Source organism: Tiliqua scincoides, chromosome 5 (genome assembly GCF_035046505.1).
Source record: "Tiliqua scincoides isolate rTilSci1 chromosome 5, rTilSci1.hap2, whole genome shotgun sequence".
In the NCBI taxonomy this organism is placed as follows: Eukaryota; Metazoa; Chordata; class Lepidosauria; order Squamata; family Scincidae; genus Tiliqua; species Tiliqua scincoides.
This window is the reverse complement of record NC_089825.1, coordinates 65,391,861-65,406,083: the sequence shown is the minus strand read 5'-3', so window position 1 is coordinate 65,406,083 and position 14,223 is coordinate 65,391,861.

Here is a 14,223-nt window from a genome sequence, read left to right as displayed (position 1 = left end):
GAACTAGATAATGTATTTTTCAAAGATGCTGGCTGGCCAAAAGTGAAAAACGAGCAACAAACATCTGCATATCAAATATGCACATTTGCTAAACTTTTAAGAGGTGAAGGTTCAGTTTATTTCCTGTAGCTTTTCTTCTAAACAAACACAGACGGGTTTGGCCAGCAGCGTCTAGGATTCTGATTAGAATGAATATAAAGTCACATTTTGGCTGCAGCTATGCAGAAGCAGTAATGAGAAATAAACACACTGCAAAATATTAGGTCCAGTTCAACCACAGTTAATATGGATGGATAAATTTAACCCTGAAAAAAAGATTCTGATACTGTCTATAAATTACTAGCAAAATGCTTGCAAGGGTTGGGGGGGGGGGCTCGTTTGTTCTAACATTGCAGCACAAATTCAATGTAATTCCTTAATATGCTCTCTCTCTCTCTCTCTCTCTCTCTCTCTCCATGCAAACAAGCTACATGCAAACAAGCATACAAACAAAATCCTTCACAAAAGAAATTACATGAGAGAGATGGGTTCTTGGCCTGGGTTCCCAGAATATGTGATATGCAGTCTAACAATGTTATTTACATTTAATTTGCTTTATCAATTAAATGCTACTTATGAAAGGAAGGCAATGAAAGTGAGATTGCAGTGGCTTCTTTTGCACGTTTTTTCCCCCTGCATCTCAGCTGAGAAGGCAACTGTCTGAAATCTGCTCTCCTCCACATTGATAGCTTTATCAAGTAGGAGGTCATCATGGTAATTTTAGCAGGAATATAGAAACATGAGAAAATATGTATTACATTTCAGGCTCTATCTTTCATAGACAAAAGATACAAAGTCTCCACAAGGCTGAATCCAATGTGAACACTTCACATTTCTGCTTTGCCAAGTGCTTGGTTGATCAACAGACAGGTGATGAGGCTCTGGATCCTAAAAAAAAAAAGATGTGAATGGCAAATTGCTATCCTGGAAGGCAGGTGAACTGAGGGCTGTTCAGATTGTTAATGTGCATGAGGGCAAAAAAGGCACTATCGAGGTAAAGATAAATGATATTAAATCATAGTATCTCAGGTACAAAAATCAAACCACCATTAAAAAATGTCATAAAGGCTCTTGTGATGTCTAGATTCAATGCACATGGCTCCTGCTTCCTGTTAATGTTCTCTGAGTCATCCCCTCTAGCGTGCAGGCTTCCTGCCTACGTGTTTGTCTATAAACATCATACTTATAGAGACCAGTAAAAGCAAGACACATTCATTCTTGGTGCTAAGTCTAAAAACAAAGTTAATCAGCATGGGGCAGATGCAGCCCCCCTAGATCCACAGAAGTGAAACTGTGGATGAATACACATGAAACATGAATAGGGGGGGGGGGACTGTACCTGTTGGAGTCTCCATACTAGATCCAAACTTTCAAACTATGATCTGAATCCAGGACATTCTATATGAATGTGTCTTGAGGACTCAGTGCCCTTTGCTTCAGTTATCTCTTAGATTCAGAATTCTATGAAGAGAAATCACAAGGAATCCTAGTAAATACATACTTCCTTTGAAAATCCATTCATTCATATAGTAGATGAAACTTGATTAAAACACTGACTTCTGTTAACTTACAATCAGAAATAGCTAGTCAACATAGCCCTCTCTTTTGCAACCCAGTTTTATAGGATATATTGTAGCCATAACAATATTACCTATATAATTTGTTTCACTCTACCCCAGGCCCAACATAGGAAACTGCCTTATATTGAGTCAGACTATTCATCTGTCTAACTTAGTACAGGATTGTTGACTGTGACTGAAAGAGGCTCTTCAGAGTTTCAAATGGGGCTATTTATCTGCCCTACCTGTAGATGCAAGCGCAGCATCTGACAAGTATTGAGCATGGGACCTTATGTTTGGGAAGCATGTGTACTCCCGCTGAGCTATGACCTTTATTGAATTATACATTGCCCTCCCTGGGGGGGACACCCCACGTTTCTCATGGGGAGACCTAGGCTCCAATGACCCATATCTCCTTCTGTACATCATCCTAGCAAAATGTAGTTGGGGGGCTGTATTGTATTAGCATTTCCTATTGCTCCCTGCAAGTTTTAGCCAATGAAATAGAGCATGGCGTGGAGAAACACTAAAACATAGCAGTGGTGTTCCTGAGGGGGGGTCAGTGGGGGCAAATACATTTGGGTGCCATGCCTGTGAAATCTGTGGGGGTGACACCGCTGCTCACATCCCTCCACCACCTGCCCTTCTGAGGGTTGCAGAGGCCTCACATGGAAACTTCTGGTCCTCCAAAAGCCTTCTGAGGCCATTGGAGGGCCATTAAACATTACTTCCAAATTTCTGACAGCATTCTGCAATCCTGGCCTTGGGCGGCACATGGTCCAGGATTGAAACGACACAATGACATTACTGGATCCAGATTCACACACAATACCAGCGAGCTGTAGAGTGAGATGCTAGTCAGCAATGCCCATGCATCTTCCCTTGATATGTAGTTTGGATCTGAGTACATCACAGCTTTTTCATTTGTATAAGGAAGTATAAGTAAGTGAATAAGGAAAAGACTACCTTTTGTAGCCATATTTGTACTTGTTGCAGCAACAAGAAAGTACTCAAATGGTTCTCCACCTCCCCAATGAAATGCAGTTTGCTGTAACCTGCTCCAAATGTCTTGGGTTTATGTTTGGTGAAAGTTGACCCCTTGAACAAAATAGGTCAACATTTTCCAAAGAGATCAAACACAAGGTTAAAATTTGCCTTTATTGATATTCGGCGAGTTTTTCCAGTGTTTTCACTGGATGCAACACTGAAAGTTAAAGGAGTGACCTTGCATTATTTTCAAAGTATAAGAGCAACATCTGAAAAGCATCTGAACTTGCTTCAGAAGCCACACACACAACCCCCTCCCACTAGCAGGACTGAAGTCTGAGAACATCCAAAAACAGATGTCTGTGTGACTGTCCTCTTGACAAAGGAAAAAGGGAAAATGTGAGCTGAATGAAAACAAAATGTTCTTTGGACTGTCTAACAAAAGATCCTTTTGTTTTTCATTTAGTTGCTTTACATTGCTTTCTGCAAAGCTCAAGGCAACCATCTTTTGTTGTCTAGCTACTAAGTTTTCTCTGGCTGAACAAAGATTTATTTGATGCCACACACATTGAATTTTTTTTTCACTTCCTGCTTGAGATCCACTCCTTCATGTGGGATACAGCCATGTCATCCTTACTGATGAATAAACTTTCACTTATAGACTCCTCTGGAGTTTCAAAAGGATTTCATACCATTAATGAGGACAATGTTCTCCATGTCACCATACCAGGTTAATAACAGCAAACCAAAGGCGATTTCTCTCCTACATATGGTTTACTTGAAGCCTAGTGGCCTGCTGTCAATCTAGTGTAGAAGAACCCAGGAGAAACCAAGAATCCCATACAAATTTGAATACCTGGCAGAGCATTTTGGTTAACCAAGACCCAAGTGTACAAGCTGTTCTACTCATACAAAACATTTGTTCCAGAGGCACATGGAAATGTTCTGCAAAATAGATGTAATAAACAGTGCAATCCTGTGCATGTCTACTCTGAAGTAAGCCCCAATGAACCCCCAAGTGTATACAGGATTGCAGCACTACTTAATTTCAAGAAATGAATGATCTTTTAATGCCAATTTCCTAAGGTTATCCATAGGTCCTTTGGCTTTCTTTGAGCTTTTCTCCCCCTGAAAAGGAGCATGTGCAGAAATGTCCAAGGGTATTGAAATGCATAAAAGATAATGAAACATCTGTCTTCCAGTTACAAAGACCAAAACTATCATCATGACATTTCAGATACAAATGAAAACTGGACTGAAAATGGAACTTACCTTTTTTTCAGAATTTAGGAAGCCACACGAACAGCTGAAGATTAAAGTGCTTCAAAGGAGAAAAAGGTGCTTTTTCTCTCAAATACTAGGTTCACCCAATGACATTTTTGGTAATAGGTCTAATCCATTTTTTGATAATAGGTTCATTTGTTGTTCTTCTGTCAACAAATGAGTACCATGGAATTAATTGTCACCAGGTATAGTTTTGATGATTTACAAAAGGCTTAGACTACATCCTGAAGAATATATCTATCAAAAGCTCTTTGACTTCCATCAGTTAATATATGCTGGGCAGCAACAATGGCTATTTTTCCCAGGGGCATCTGAGTAGCCATTGTTGGAGATAGAGTGCTTGGCAAGGTGGGCCTTTGATTTGATCCAAACTTTTAATGGCATGAGAACCCAGAGGAGGACTTCAGAGGAAAATCACTCTTTTGAAGGGTGGTGATCTTCCACATGAGACAATCTGAATCTGAATTTGAGACTATCTGTATCTGAGTCATCCAGCAGGCCCTCTTGATCTTAAGTGGGTAGTAGCTGGAGAGAGGAACAGTTCACCTGTGGCATCTCAAATATGGAATGCCCATCACAGAGAAGCTCATCTGGTGCCAATTTGGGTGCCTTTATTTTACCAAAGATACTATTATTTGTCCAGATATTCCAAAGTATTTAATATCTAGTTGTAGTGTTGTCTTACAGCTTTGCTAGAGTTAAGTGCTTTTGTTGCTGCTCTGAAATTACAGGGTTTTGTTGGTACCTGATTTTATTGTACGTGTTCATTTTTGTATGCCATCCTGTGACCAAAGGACAGCTTATAAATTTACTATGTAAAGAAACTCACCACTGTCTATCTATGTGAAACAACTGACCCCATTAGAAAGCATTATGTTTCAGGTGATGTTAAGCAACGCGAAAGATCTATTGGTGATGTCTGATCCATGATGGCAAATTCAGCCATTTGAGTTACTACTTGATTCTGTAGTTCTCATGTGATGGTCAGACATAGGCAAGAGCTAAGGTACAATCTGGATCTGGCTCTTTTTTGTGCAAAAAACGTGTCCTAGCTCCTAGACTACGGTAGTTTATTTCTTTTTTTTTTTTTAAAAAAGGATATCCAAGCAGCCATACCATAGTAACAGCAAAAGCAAAAAATATTCTGGTAAGAAACAAAGACAAACTTGCTGCCATTAATACTTGCTTATGTAAAGAGAGAACCAAATCCAAATATTTAAATCTGATGCGGATAACAGTATCGGTTTGAAGGACTTTGGATGTCACAGCTATAAATTAAAACGGATTATATCAGCAGAATTATGTGCTAGGTTCAAAGTTGGGTTACTAACTGTCTTATCAACACAATTCTTTCTTTCTTTAGTAACGGTTTTCCCTTAGAAATAACTCTGTTGCAGAAAAGAAGAATATAAATAGAGCCTTATCACTGGCTTTGCTAACACAGCCATATAATTCTAACCAAGGCCAAACATTACTCATGTCTTCTAGCTACTGTAAACTAAAGTGTTTTCATGTGAAGCACAAATTTCCTGCATTTAATTTGGGGTTTGTAGACCATACACAGGACACCAGTCTGCTTTTGGGGGCCTGCTCTTTGTTAGTTGTGATTACTTCCATTTGTTCCTCACTCCTGACTGCTTAGTTAAGGATTACATGCAATAAATAAGCAGTTTGGAATATTCACAGATGAAGACGTCTGCTTTGCATCCTTGTTTTAGAGACAGGGAACAACCACACTACAGGCTGAAGCAGGGTTAACAGGTATTCCCATCTGTCAGGGAATCCTGGAAATTGTAGGTTTCTTGGTGGGGGAGGGGCTAGAGCACCAGTAGAAATACTGTAGTTAGAGATCCTTAACCCAAAATACAATTCTCAAGATTCTTTGGAAGAAGCCACAAGAGTTTAAAGGTGACATTGATATTGGTTTGTAGTGTTGATTGCCCTTCTATATGGTGGACTTGGGATATTGCAAAGGGAAAATGGACAACTGTCATTGCCCAAATCATTTTTCAAATTTTTTATTTTTAAGAAAACAATTCACATTTTTATGAAGAACAAAACTGGCCAATAGGATAGTACTTTTGTCACACATTCAAGTGAGTGCACCCTAAGGCAGCCAAGAGATCGTGCTTCAGCCAAGTGAGGGACAGTATTGTAAGGTGTCAAGTCCCTGCAGCAGCCTACTGGGGGTTCAGGGAGCCCTGCACGACCCTCCACAGGGCTCCCCAGTTCTTAGAAAGTGAAAGCGGAGCAATCACGCTCCGCCTCCGGTTTGCAATTGAAGGCTGGGGAGCCCTGCGGAGGGTCGTGCAGGGCTCCCCAAACCCCCAGGAGACTGCAGCAGGGACTGGTAAGTGCATGCCAGTCCCTGCACCCCCCTTAGCGATGTGATCCTGGGGAGCCTTCCTCCTGTCCCCACCCCTTAAGGAGGCAGAGGCCAGGGCCCTCAGGCTGGGGTGTCGCTCTAGGGTTAGGTTCCTGGAAAACCTAGCAGAGTATGCTAGGATATGCCAGGATAAGGGACTTGCGCCAGCATAACTTGTGTTTAGGATTGCGCCCTATATTGCCTATACTGCATAATATTCTGTGTCGGGGCCCCTCCCAGATGCCCTGACCCCCGACTTACCCTGAAGCAGGCACCCCATGCCCAGGGTGGGGAGGCTTCACTGCCCTCGAAGGGGGCAAAGCAGGTTGGCTCACCCCAACCAGCCAGAGGGGGCTGGCAGGGCAAACACGGAACACTACAGGAAACAAGCCAGGAACAGGAAAGGCCTTTTCTGCCCCACCTGGAGGAAGGGGCGGGGCCAAAGGGGGCAGGCTTGCTCCATAAAGCAGGAAGGCCAGGAATGAGAGGCGGTCAGTGTGAAGCAGGGAGCTGTGAGGTGAACAGCTCCTAGGCCAGGTTTGGCAGCTCTGCTAGGGAGGAGGACAAGGGTGCTGGAACCCCCTCCAGCCAATCCGAGGTCTCCCTGGGGGTGGAACAAGCCTGCTCCAGGCCCCTCCAGGGCAGGGACCCTACATTCTGTTTTAAGATTTTATCACTGTGTGTTACTGTATGTTATTTACCCAAAAAGATTCTTTAAAATGAACCTGCATCTTACCATGAAGTCTTTGGGGCTGGGCTGGGTGATAGTGAGGGCAGCTCAACATTCAACATCTGATTACTGGCCCAATGAGGCCTCAGAGTTCAGGAGCGGAAGATGGGATTGCTTAAGTTTACTTGGAAGCAAATCTCATTGTGTTAAATGAGGCTCATTCCTTAACAATGGTCAGATCAAGGTTCAGTACAGTACAGAAAAAATAAAATCAGAGAAAGACTTCCGTTAGCATTGCTTGATTTTCCAACCTTCTCAGAAGTGCAACACACAGAGAAGCAGATTTTTTAAAATCTTAAATGGGCTGCTTACACAGGTATGGAGGATATTGGAGGGGCTGCGAGCCTCCAAGAGCCTGCAGGAGACCAGCTCTGCCCCTCAAGTGAAAACAAGTCCCCTGGTAGCAATGGAGCTGGGATTGCTACAACACCATCACTGCCATTGGAGCAGGGCCACACCCCTTTAGGGGGAATGCTCTGCTTCTAGTTCCCGTGGTGGGTCATGACCCATGACATGTTGGTAACCTTCAGTCTCGAAAGACTATGGTATCGCGCTCTGAAAGGTGGTTCTGGAACAGCGTCTAGTGTGGCTGAAAAGGCCAATTCGGGAGTGACAATCCCTTCCACACTGGGAGCAAGTGCAGTCTGTCCCTGGTCTGTCTCCCTGGCTATGGGCCTTCCTTCTTTGCCTCTTTGCCTCAGACTGTTGGCCAAGTGTCTCTTCAAACTGGGAAAGGCCATGCTGCACAGCCTGCCTCCAAGCGGGCCGCTCAGAGGCCAGGGTTTCCCACTCGTTGAGGTCCACTCCTAAGGCCTTCAGATCCCTCTTGCAGATGTCCTTGTATCGCAGCTGTATCATGACCCACCACTTTAGGAACTGCTGCCTTAGAGTAAAGTGGTTATCCCTCCTTGGCATAACAAAAGCCAGATAATAAATTACAAAAGTCACAGAAAATGAAACAAAAGGCATTTGCTTCTATTGCACAGGGTTGCAGGTTGGACTTGCCTGGGGCAGAGGGGAGATCCCAGTCCTCCCGCTCTGACCTGAAACAGTGCAGATCACACAATAGAAATTGCCTCTCCAAAACTCACAACACAGAACACAGGAAAAATCACCTCTCCAAAGTCTCTGCAAAAAGCCTGCAAGCAGCTACAGCCTCTGCAACATGGAAAAGTGGGCGAAGCAGCAGCCATGAGGAACAATGACGTTGAGCACCGAGGATCTCTGAAACAGTGAGAAAGAGCCCCAAGGAGCTCCAACAAACAGTGAGAGAGAGCACCAACGTGCTCAGCGGCAAACCTTTGTTGGAGAAGCTCCAACAAGCAACAAAAGAGAGCAACCTGAAGGAGTAACATGAGCAATGTGCCAAGTTGCAGGCAACAGCCTGGTCCTCCAAGGGACTGTTTTGCGACCGACCTCGTGGATACGGAGGAAGAGGTTGTGAGAAATGTGAGGTAGGTTGCAAAACAGCCCCTCGCGGATTCACAAATTTGGGAGTAACGGATTTGTGTGTAATGAGGATTAACTGTACTTACAGTGCAATTTGTTGGCATCCTTCAGTCTCGGAAGACTATGGTGTCACGCTCTGAATGGTGGTTCTGGAACAGAGTGTCCTCTCCAGTGCGCGAAGCCTGGGTAAAGTAGGTATGGAGGATAGGCTGTTACCCATGCAGCAAATCCCCCCTCTTCACATCGCTGAAATGGTCCAATGGAAAGGCAAGAGGCCAATACGGTTGGTTCCAGCGGCGTCGCAGGAGTTGCCAGAACACAACTGTGTTCAGCCATGAACTTACAGCGCAATCCTATGCATATCTACTCAGAAGTAAGCCCCACTGAATTCAATTGATTTGCTCCTGGCTACATGTACATAGAACTGCAGCCCTCTAGATGTTTTAATTGAATTTGCTTTACTTCTGAAATTGCAGATTTTTCTGCAATATATGAATGGAACTGAATATTGTGCATTAATGAGAATTCCCTCCTCCTTTCCAATGCAAGCAACACACAGTATTTTGGAAGCTGAACCTTCAATAGTTAACATACATATGATGAGAGATAACTGTATTATTTATCTTTTGTATGTCTTATATTTGAATGTATTTTTACACCCTGGCTTCTTGACACCCCCCCCCCCATATTGCTAGTTGTTCAGGCATGCAAGTTTTCTAAATAGTTTTGTCTTCTGATGTTAACATAATAAGGACATGACATGGGAGTCAAAGAGGCTTAAAGGGTTCTCGGGAACCGATGAATGGAAATTCTTGGAATTGGTTACAGTGTTGTTTTGTATCTCAATATAATGAGAACATTATATTCCTATTATATTCCTATGCCCAGTTAGGGAGTTATCTGTCCATTGAAGAGACATCTCACACTCTGACAGATCCGAACCTTGAACTGCTTCTGGTCATAGACTTGTGAGCACATGAGAATTGTCCAACTGTATTTGTCTATACAGGATGCAAAGAGACTTTTGTGACTTCTTTTCCAAACCAGCCTGGAAAAGGAGGACTCAGAACATGTACATGTAGAATACATGTACTCAGAACAAAGGGATGGTTCTGTGCATTACAAGAACAGCCTGGTTGGAGTTCATTTGTTGCTCCATCCAGTATTGCTCTCAACACATTAGCTTACAGGATTCTGTGGAAGGGGCCTACTTCATATGTCAGTGTTGCCTTTTCCCATTGAAGCTTTAGGAGCAAGAGAAGTTATGTGCTGCTGGTGGGAAGGGATCGGAAATTAGTTTTATTTATACATTTATGGACTTCTGCATCGCTAGGCAATCCCATAAGTATATAGAAACCACTGCTTTATTTTGCTCATAATTTAGTAGTTCCTCAACCACCTAAGTCCCTTACTAGTATACTGATGACAATGATTGGATAATAATATCCAGTTTGCCCACTGCAACCAGCATGCATGCTTGCTCCACTGCCACCAACCCCTCTCGCTAAACACAGCCCACCCATGCTCTCACCACCAACCCTCTCACATTATATACAGGCAGCCCATCCATGAATTCATGAGCTGCACTCATGGGAGTGTTATGCATGTATTTGCCATATTTCTGTGTTTGCATTGATATTTAGGAATTGAACTGCTCAGATTTTCATCAGTGGTGTTCATCCACTGCATGCTTCCTTCTCAAAACTATAATTTTTGTGCCTACTTTTATAAACTATTGCGATTGATCCATTTTCTGTTTTGTGCTTACGGGCCCAATATCCCCATTGTGAAGATACAGATAAAAGCAATGAAGCTCATCTTGGATGGAAATTTGGGATTGCCTCTAAATTAAATATTTGGCAAGAAATTACTTCCCCAAGTGAAACTATCAGATGGGACTTGGAAACAAACACATGACCTTGCTTGACCTGCCGAAAGCAAGAAGACAAAGAAAAGTGTTCTGACTGAAATGTGGTAAATGTCAGAGTGAAACATATTGCATTTGTTATCAATAATTTGCAGTTCCATACCAAAGTTGCCTTGTAAAACCGAAGGTCTTGATGACCTTATCATCTTGACAGAAATATTATTACAAGCAAATGAGCTGTTATTGAAAACCTTTTTATAATCAAATCAGTGGTAGTTTTCCTGAATAATGAATGTTCTCCTTTCAAAGGCCACTTTTGTCTGAAAGGCGATTTTGGCATTAGTTAATTTTTTAATCATTGATTTACATTGTTTTGGATTCTGAAACACTTTCTTCTGCAACTTCTGGAACACTTCATTTCTAAAGAAACAGAACCTGTGTATGCATATCAACCAGAAACTCTCCAACATATTCTGGTAACCTAGGCATACTGGCATGTTTTTATGTTGTCAGGTGCCATGGCATGTATCCATATCATTATATTATCAATATAATCTTGATCTAATTTGACCAATGTGGAGAGGCGTGATAGTTCAGTGTTAGGGTGTACGCTTTGCACACAGAAAGTTCAATGCCTAGTAAAACAAATTTCCAGTTAAAAAAGAATCTCCAGATATAGCTATATACAGATATCTCATAGGTCCATTCATGCTCTGACAGTATACTTGGGATTGGCCTGGGTAGATGAGACTAGGGGTATGCATTTATTTTCAGAATGAATGGAAACCGAAACTCAGATGGAAACCAGATTCACTCAGTTTTGTTTACATAATAATAATAATAATAATAATAATAATAATAATAATAATAATAATAATAATACAAGTATTTCTATACCACCTTTCTTGGTCCTCAGATTTCTCCTTAGACTTTATTCAAGGCAGTTTACATAGGCAGGCAATCTAAATCCCCGTAGGGATTTTTACAATTTGAAAGAAGGTTTCTATCTCTCAAGAAACCACAACATTCAGATGTTTCTTTCTTGATCTGGTCGCACATTCTGGCCTCCATCCTCCCACGCTCAGAGCAGATGGAATAGCTCGGCTTGTCAGCTGCTTCAAGGTCGCACGGTGCCGGTGGCCTCGAACTGGCGACCTTCGGATGTTATCTTCAGGCAAATGGAGGCTCAACCCTCTAGACCAGACCTCCTGTCCACATGTTTACATGTTTTCCAAAGAAAACAGGGTTCATGTTATTTGGGCTTTCTAAAATATAAGGAATCTTACTGTGACTTGGTTTTCATTGCTGCCTCTGTTGCTGGCAGAAGATGCAGTTCTTGGTAGGCACTATCTTGAATGCCAACACTACTCTGGAATGCAGAGCTGTGTGGGTGTTCAAAATGGAGGCCAGCAGGAGGTGGCTTCTTTAGCACTCTTCAGCTGGAGCATGTTTGAGGAGACCAAGGGGTCATGCCAGCTGCCACTGGAGGGGATAGCATCTGCTGCAAATACCAGGTGCAAGTACCTGCCTTTACCAGGTGCCACTCTCACTCCCTCGCCTCCATCATGCACCAAGCTCCCATCATGCACCCAGCCCTTCCCCCTGTTCTGCCCCCCCCCAACCTGAGTTGATGGGCAATCCTGTCCCTGCCATCATCCGCTGGGCCTCCACTGCCTTTTTGGTGCATATGATTCCATGTACTAATTCCAGCAGCGGTGACACGGGCTAGGAGCCATAAGAATTGCAAAATTTCTTGGAATGTTCTGCCTGCCTGTGTTTACTCCGTGGTTTTCATAGCAGTTGTTTCACTGTTTAGCAAATGGTCAGTTATGTAAAGTGGATCGCTGGAGGGAAGAACCCCCTGATAGACAGCCTGCCTGCTGTCTCTCTGTGTGGATTTCTAATTTGCCATGAGTTTTTGCCTGAACAGAAATTCAAAGGCAGTAGGTGGTCATGTGGGGACCAACTGGCACCTCTGTGGACACACTTGCAGTCAGGGTCCTGCACAAGACTGAGAGATCACTGATCCACTGACCTCCATGACTGAGCATGGACTTGAAAAATGAGTCTCCCCAATCCAAATTCATCTCTCTATCCACTTATTTTTCAACGCAGATAAAGTGGAGGCCTCCAAGTCGTATTTGCTTTGTGTTTCTGAGGAAAAGTGCATAACCAACCCATTCATGCTGGCTGGATAGCAGATGACACAAAGGAATACAAGTAGAGTGCATGTAAGGATAAAGATCCTGAGCACAGCCCTGAGGCACTGCAGCAGAGCCCTAATTATCATAAGTGTTTAAACACTGTAATTCAGCACAGTGATTTTCAACACCTCTGTTTATCCTATTTTGGCTTTGCATTCAAGTCACACACCTCTGGCAAAGCAATGTCACCGTTTGTGCTTGCATTAATGCTACAACTGCCAGGGATGGGCAAGGCAGGCACAGCTTGACTCAAGTCGAGTCACAAGTCTCACCCCCCATGACTTGACTCAAAAATGAATCACAACGGGGGGACCTTCCAAGTCGCTTTTTTGCAACTTGTAAAGACTTGAGTCACAAATCTTTTTGATACGTGTGTCAGGTGTGGAAAAATAAGGGGGCTGCTGCCCGGTGTGTGTGTGTGTGTGTGTGTGTGTGTGTGTGTGTGTGTGTGTGTGTGTGTGTTGGAATTCTCTTTAAACACTTCCCTGATGTCCTCATCCATCTGAAAACAAAGGGGTGGGAGGGACTGTGTGAGATCCAGGAGAGAAGCGGCAAGAGGGAGGAAGTTCACATGCAGTAGCTACAAGGCTTACTAGGACAACCAATGTTTTGGAGCTGTACTCCGAAGTAGTCCCATTGCGGCTGGCCATTCAATGGAGTTTCCTCCCCTCCCCCAAATTACAGTGGAGTTCAACACACAGCAGCCATGTGTCTGGAAAGCGTGATCGCTACGAACCTCTCCTCCCTCCGCTTTCCAACCACCTTTTCCCCTGGGCTCCTCCAGCCAATTCGAAGGCAAGAACCCCCTTGAGCTCCTCCTCCTGCCCTCCCTCATCCAAAGAAACAAACCAGATCACCTATCCTTCGTCCAATGACCATTGGTTCCTTCCTGTCCAAGAGAGTCCACTCCCACCTCCCCCTCCCCTTGCTTGGATACAAAAACAAACATTAACCCTTTCCTGCCTCATGGCTGCTCACCCAGTCTGAATGGTGGCCCCACAAGGTTTTTCATGCTGCAAAAACATTAATCAAGCACACCCAGACACAGATAGACTACATGCGTGGGGACAAGCGCTGAATCAAGAGGCCCTTGATTCAAGTGTTTTGCCAACTTTTTCACACTCACAACTCGAGTGTAAACGAGTCAGCAAAAAACACTGATTTTCTTGACTTGGACTCGAGTTCCCATCCCTGACAACTGCCATTGGACATTTCCATCCACAGTTTGGATTTTTGCCATAATCTCAGTCCCCTTAGGGAAATGGCATCAGGAGTTCCACTACAACATGTCAAGCGGAAGAGGAATCTTCTCTATCTGTGGTTGCATTTTTATTTTTATTTCTCTGAAGAAAGGGACAATGGGACAAGCCAAATAGTCTGAGGTCATGACTCGAACTGCTTGCCCATTGCGCATGCACTCATGCGCCCACGAACACAAGTACACTTTTTGTGAGAAACAAGAGAAGCTCTGAGAAACAGAAGGTTCTTCCTGTTCACATCTACAATAGTTTTGAGTAACAAATAAAACAATGTGGCCAAAGATTTAAAAGAATAATACACTTCATTTCATAAGCTTGAAGATGACTTGGGACTTGTGTTTCCTGAAAAAAAAAATAGCCACACATGCCACATGGCAACAAGCCCCTGTATAACCAACAAGGTTTCTAGGGCGATATCGCCTTGGCGGGAATTCCACTGTTCAGTAAAGAAAAAAAATCCTATTGGGCCAAATCATTGAA